The 7430-nt window shown below is 48.4% G+C and overlaps 1 non-coding gene across 1 annotated transcript; it reads left to right on the top strand.

The window, feature by feature from the left end:
• The first annotated feature begins 3661 nt into the window (after positions 1-3661).
• LOC124762869 lies at positions 3662-3781 on the top strand. Its single transcript, XR_007012606.1, has one exon. It is a non-coding gene; the product is annotated as a 5S ribosomal RNA (ribosomal RNA).
• Positions 3782-7430: the final 3649 nt, after the last annotated feature.

Here is a 7430-nt window from a genome sequence, read left to right as displayed (position 1 = left end):
TCGGATTCGGACCAAAATTCGGAAGAACAATCAAGAACGTCATTACAAATGCCACCTCAAAAATAACAGTAAACGGATGGACTTCCAAGTCAATAAGACTGGGAAGATCCGTCAGGCAAGGATGTCCATTATCGATGGCACTTTTCACAATAGCCCTCGACCCACTACTACGAAAACTAACAGCCGAAATCGGAGGATACACAATGGGTGCAACAAACATCGTATGCACGGCCTATGCTGACGACATGGGCATATTCATCCAAAACGAAGAAGAACTAGGAATAATCCAGCCTATCATGGAATCCTTCGAAAAGGCTTCAGGTGCCAAAACGAATCCGACGAAGACAGTGCTACTACCAATAGGCAACGGCAGACTGCGACCAGCGAGACAGTGGTACCGAGTGACAAACAACCATAGGGCACTCGGAGTGGAACTACAGCAGTGCCCTTTGAAAATGGCAGCACAAAACTGGCGCAGCGTCTTGAACACAACGAGAGGGCTCGTGAGGATACACGCGAACCGGAACCTGACGCTGAGCCAAAGAGTGCAGTTAGTAAACGAAACAATCCTGTCGAAAGCGTGGTACATGGCGCAAATACTATGTGCTCCGACGGAAATTGCGCGAGCGATAGGAAGTGCGGCGTACTACTTGCTGTGGAGGCGGGAAATCTTCAAGGTCTCCCAGGCGACGTGTTTCCTGTCAAGGGACGAAGGCGGACTTGGTCTGACTGACGTTAAGACGAAATGCGCGGCACTGCTTCTACACCGTGCGATGAAAATGGCAAACCAGAACAACAACAGTATAACGTCCAGCCTGATAAACCAATATAAACCTGAATCTGAAGAGGCTCCTGTAGACACTACGAACATACCATTCAAGTTGCGGCACATAAAACAGATGGCAATCGACAAGAGTTACATCACCGCGGTCGTTGCCAACCCACAGCAAAGAACGGCGAGGAACATCTACAGCGCTCTGAGGGGGAAGGCAAGAAAGTCCAAAATAGAGACGAGTTTTCCAGACCATGACTGGCCACAGGTCTGGAAGAATGTCTCGGAACGGACACTTCCTGAGCACGCCAGGGACACGTGGTATAAAATCATCCACAAAACAGTGCCGACAAACGAAAAACTGGCACGCATAAAAATGCGGGAATCCCCAAACTGCGAGCTCTGCAACCAGACCGACACCATCGAGCATCGTTTTGGCTGCAGAGAGAGCGGGGAAATATGGGCGGCAGCGAGAAAAATGATCGCCCACATCAACAGAACCGACGAGAGGGCGATACATGTCTCAGCTGTCACTGTCCCGGACGCGAAGCCTTTCCCCAAAGCGAAACGCCTGGCCACAATGTGGATCATCGCCATGACGGCACACGCCATCGTCACGAAACGGCAGACCGACAAGGCGCAGTTCCTCACGGACCTGTGGGAGGAACACAGGAGGGCCAAACAACGCTCCAAGTACCGAGAGACCTTCCAGAACTTCCTGCAGGTCCCGCTGGACGCCGCCTTCCGAGACGCCTTCAACACGACGTGACCGACGCCCTCCCACAACACCCACACCCCAGTCGCTGAGGACTTCGCCCACCAATCCCTCCAAAGCCCCGACGGCAAGAGTGGTGCATTGCGAAAGTGTTGTGAAAATGCGCGCAGAGTGAAAGTGGGTACGTGTAGCAGTGCCAAAGTGAGAGTGACGTGTGCCAATCATAGCCATACAGTGTCCAGTGCCCAATAGCCAAATAAAGCAGGCAAAAGGAAATGATCAGTTTTTAATTTAGTGCAAAGGATACAAGACGTGTTCCAAGGTAACAGCGAAATGTCAAACAGTGTATTTCATGTAATTAATGTGTACTCTCGCCATCTCCATTCAAGGTACGTTTTTTTTTCCCCTCTCTCTCTCTCTCTCTCTCTCTCTCTCTCTCTCTCTCTGTCTCTCTCTCTCTCTTCTATAATCATTTTTTTTGTTGTTGTTTTGTAGGTTTTTTTTGTGTTTGTCTGTGTTTATTCCTTTGATGTATCCGTGTGTATAGATATAGTTATATACATTTATAAAGTTCGGCGCATCATGTGCCAAAACGTTGCATACCCCTTTGCGATTTACAAAAATTCTAACTTTAAACTTTCTCTGCCCCAAATTTTCCGTGGAACTGTTGCGTCCACTCTCACACAGTACACTAAATAACTTCCCCATTCATCATTTATGCACATAGATGTTCTGGCCCATATTCTCCTTTAGCCTTTGGCAAACACATAGCGAACATGCCAAAATAGGTGTATTCAAATACCATACGGGGGAAAAAAAAAAAAAACTTAAAATTAATTTAAATTCAATTTATAAAAAAAATCAAAGTAATGCAGTTTCTTTTTTATGTATAAAAAACCATAAACATTGAAGGGAAAAACTTATATAAAGGACACTCAGTGAATAAAAGTGTTGTAACTAAGCCAAGAGACTACTAAAAGAACAATCAGAACTGAAAACGAGAAAATATACAATTTCATGTAAAGATATGTAATTGTTAAAAATTGTAAATAAAAGTTTATATACGTTTAAAAAAAAAAAAAAAAAAAGGTGCTGTTGGCTCCCCTTCATTTTCTCCTTTTTACGCCGCTATCCCTGCCAGCCCTCTTTTCATACTACCTTTCTTTTGCGACAAACGTGCTTCCTTAAGCATTTTCAACGTGCTAGGAATGCCTTGAAAATAACGAAACACTACGAATCGACAGATGTGACCTGAAATGAGTCAGGGCCACCTACTGTTTCGTAGCAGTGCAAAACTCCACAGAAGGAAAAAAAAAAAAAAAAAATGAAAATAAATGACTGTAATAAACATAACATACGATATGAATGGCCTCAGTTGGAAGAAGAATGTGCCAAGGAAGATTTCTTAAAAGTGCCTGAAGATAACAAAACGGTATGAACCGACAGATATGTTCTGAAATACGTCAGGGCTGCTTATTGTTTTGTAGCAGCGTACGACTGCAAACTTGTAAACAAAAATGTATCTTTCGTCGCTAGAAGAGAAGGATGCTTTGGCGACCCTCCTGTGCCTTGTGTCCCTGTTTTCGCACCTTTGCACAGGTCTACTGGCCGCAAACGGCGTCTCGGACACGCCCGTTAGGCCCACGGCCGTCTCGCAGATGTTTCTCGTGCTTGTGCTGTCATATGGGCCACGACCCGAGCGGCAGCGAGCGGCAGTCGAGCAAAGTCGGGACAAGTCGGGACGGAAGGGGAGAGGTGCGAATGCACTGCACAGATCACGCAAATACCTGGACGCGAGCCGCGCGGCGTGTGTCAGGTGAGGAAGCTGCCGGGGGCGCCCTCCAGCAGGACACTGCTACACCCCGCACAGCCCCCCGCCGGATAACGGGAACAAGATGCGTCGCCCGCGAGTGTCGGACGCCGCACGCACCAAGCGAAACGAATGACGGGCGGCGCACCGAGCAGCCGCGTGTCTCACGCAAGTGGCGGCGCGGCGCGCCCGCCAGTCCGGCAGACGCCTCTGAGACGCCGGACGCGCACTCGGCGCCGCCTTCGAGGCTCCAGCTGTTGCGGAAGGACGTGCTCTGCGTCAAATGTGTCACCGAAAACTGCGATTGTGTGTGTTGGGAGAAGAGGCAGAGGCGTCTTCTGTCGTGCGGCTACAGTATAAGGGCGCCAACGGCCATACCATGTTGAATACACCGGTTCTCGTCCGATCACCGAAGTTAAGCAACATCGGGCCCGGTTAGTACTTGGATGGGTGACCGCCTGGGAACACCGGGTGCTCGCACGCCTCGGATTCGGACCAAAATTCGGAAGAACAATCAAGAACGTCATTACAAATGCCACCTCAAAAATAACAGTAAACGGATGGACTTCCAAGTCAATAAGACTGGGAAGATCCGTCAGGCAAGGATGTCCATTATCGATGGCACTTTTCACAATAGCCCTCGACCCACTACTACGAAAACTAACAGCCGAAATCGGAGGATACACAATGGGTGCAACAAACATCGTATGCACGGCCTATGCTGACGACATGGGCATATTCATCCAAAACGAAGAAGAACTAGGAATAATCCAGCCTATCATGGAATCCTTCGAAAAGGCTTCAGGTGCCAAAACGAATCCGACGAAGACAGTGCTACTACCAATAGGCAACGGCAGACTGCGACCAGCGAGACAGTGGTACCGAGTGACAAACAACCATAGGGCACTCGGAGTGGAACTACAGCAGTGCCCTTTGAAAATGGCAGCACAAAACTGGCGCAGCGTCTTGAACACAACGAGAGGGCTCGTGAGGATACACGCGAACCGGAACCTGACGCTGAGCCAAAGAGTGCAGTTAGTAAACGAAACAATCCTGTCGAAAGCGTGGTACATGGCGCAAATACTATGTGCTCCGACGGAAATTGCGCGAGCGATAGGAAGTGCGGCGTACTACTTGCTGTGGAGGCGGGAAATCTTCAAGGTCTCCCAGGCGACGTGTTTCCTGTCAAGGGACGAAGGCGGACTTGGTCTGACTGACGTTAATACGAAATGCGCGGCACTGCTTCTACACCGTGCGATGAAAATGGCAAACCAGAACAACAACAGTATAACGTCCAGCCTGATAAACCAATATAAACCTGAATCTGAAGAGGCTCCTGTAGACACTACGAACATACCATTCAAGTTGCGGCACATAAAACAGATGGCAATCGACAAGAGTTACATCACCGCGGTCGTTGCCAACCCACAGCAAAGAACGGCGAGGAACATCTACAGCGCTCTGAGGGGGAAGGCAAGAAAGTCCAAAATAGAGACGAGTTTTCCAGACCATGACTGGCCACAGGTCTGGAAGAATGTCTCGGAACGGACACTTCCTGAGCACGCCAGGGACACGTGGTATAAAATCATCCACAAAACAGTGCCGACAAACGAAAAACTGGCACGCATAAAAATGCGGGAATCCCCAAACTGCGAGCTCTGCAACCAGACCGACACCATCGAGCATCGTTTTGGCTGCAGAGAGAGCGGGGAAATATGGGCGGCAGCGAGAAAAATGATCGCCCACATCAACAGAACCGACGAGAGGGCGATACATGTCTCAGCTGTCACTGTCCCGGACGCGAAGCCTTTCCCCAAAGCGAAACGCCTGGCCACAATGTGGATCATCGCCATGACGGCACACGCCATCGTCACGAAACGGCAGACCGACAAGGCGCAGTTCCTCACGGACCTGTGGGAGGAACACAGGAGGGCCAAACAACGCTCCAAGTACCGAGAGACCTTCCAGAACTTCCTGCAGGTCCCGCTGGACGCCGCCTTCCGAGACGCCTTCAACACGACGTGACCGACGCCCTCCCACAACACCCACACCCCAGTCGCTGAGGACTTCGCCCACCAATCCCTCCAAAGCCCCGACGGCAAGAGTGGTGCATTGCGAAAGTGTTGTGAAAATGCGCGCAGAGTGAAAGTGGGTACGTGTAGCAGTGCCAAAGTGAGAGTGACGTGTGCCAATCATAGCCATACAGTGTCCAGTGCCCAATAGCCAAATAAAGCAGGCAAAAGGAAATGATCAGTTTTTAATTTAGTGCAAAGGATACAAGACGTGTTCCAAGGTAACAGCGAAATGTCAAACAGTGTATTTCATGTAATTAATGTGTACTCTCGCCATCTCCATTCAAGGTACGTTTTTTTTTCCCCTCTCTCTCTCTCTCTCTCTCTCTCTCTCTCTGTCTCTCTCTCTCTCTTCTATAATCATTTTTTTTGTTGTTGTTTTGTAGGTTTTTTTTGTGTTTGTCTGTGTTTATTCCTTTGATGTATCCGTGTGTATAGATATAGTTATATACATTTATAAAGTTCGGCGCATCATGTGCCAAAACGTTGCATACCCCTTTGCGATTTACAAAAATTCTAACTTTAGACTTTCTCTGCCCCAAATTTTCCGTGGAACTGTTGCGTCCACTCTCACACAGTACACTAAATAACTTCCCCATTCATCATTTATGCACATAGATGTTCTGGCCCATATTCTCCTTTAGCCTTTGGCAAACACATAGCGAACATGCCAAAATAGGTGTATTCAAATACCATACGGGGGAAAAAAAAAAAAAACTTAAAATTAATTTAAATTCAATTTATAAAAAAAATCAAAGTAATGCAGTTTCTTTTTTATGTATAAAAAACCATAAACATTGAAGGGAAAAACTTATATAAAGGACACTCAGTGAATAAAAGTGTTGTAACTAAGCCAAGAGACTACTAAAAGAACAATCAGAACTGAAAACGAGAAAATATACAATTTCATGTAAAGATATGTAATTGTTAAAAATTGTAAATAAAAGTTTATATACGTTTAAAAAAAAAAAAAAAAAGGTGCTGTTGGCTCCCCTTCATTTTCTCCTTTTTACGCCGCTATCCCTGCCAGCCCTCTTTTCATACTACCTTTCTTTTGCGACAAACGTGCTTCCTTAAGCATTTTCAACGTGCTAGGAATGCCTTGAAAATAACGAAACACTACGAATCGACAGATGTGACCTGAAATGAGTCAGGGCCACCTACTGTTTCGTAGCAGTGCAAAACTCCACAGAAGGAAAAAAAAAAAAAAAATGAAAATAAATGACTGTAATAAACATAACATACGATATGAATGGCCTCAGTTGGAAGAAGAATGTGCCAAGGAAGATTTCTTAAAAGTGCCTGAAGATAACAAAACGGTATGAACCGACAGATATGTTCTGAAATACGTCAGGGCTGCTTATTGTTTTGTAGCAGCGTACGACTGCAAACTTGTAAACAAAAATGTATCTTTCGTCGCTAGAAGAGAAGGATGCTTTGGCGACCCTCCTGTGCCTTGTGTCCCTGTTTTCGCACCTTTGCACAGGTCTACTGGCCGCAAACGGCGTCTCGGACACGCCCGTTAGGCCCACGGCCGTCTCGCAGATGTTTCTCGTGCTTGTGCTGTCATATGGGCCACGACCCGAGCGGCAGCGAGCGGCAGTCGAGCAAAGTCGGGACAAGTCGGGACGGAAGGGGAGAGGTGCGAATGCACTGCACAGATCACGCAAATACCTGGACGCGAGCCGCGCGGCGTGTGTCAGGTGAGGAAGCTGCCGGGGGCGCCCTCCAGCAGGACACTGCTACACCCCGCACAGCCCCCCGCCGGATAACGGGAACAAGATGCGTCGCCCGCGAGTGTCGGACGCCGCACGCACCAAGCGAAACGAATGACGGGCGGCGCACCGAGCAGCCGCGTGTCTCACGCAAGTGGCGGCGCGGCGCGCCCGCCAGTCCGGCAGACGCCTCTGAGACGCCGGACGCGCACTCGGCGCCGCCTTCGAGGCTCCAGCTGTTGCGGAAGGACGTGCTCTGCGTCAAATGTGTCACCGAAAACTGCGATTGTGTGTGTTGGGAGAAGAGGCAGAGGCGTCTTCTGTCGTGCGGCTACAGTATAAGGGC

The sequence above is a fragment of the Schistocerca piceifrons genome, unplaced genomic scaffold, assembly GCF_021461385.2.
Source record: "Schistocerca piceifrons isolate TAMUIC-IGC-003096 unplaced genomic scaffold, iqSchPice1.1 HiC_scaffold_608, whole genome shotgun sequence".
Classification (NCBI taxonomy): Eukaryota; Metazoa; Arthropoda; class Insecta; order Orthoptera; family Acrididae; genus Schistocerca; species Schistocerca piceifrons.
This window is presented reverse-complemented; position numbering and strand designations above follow the sequence as displayed.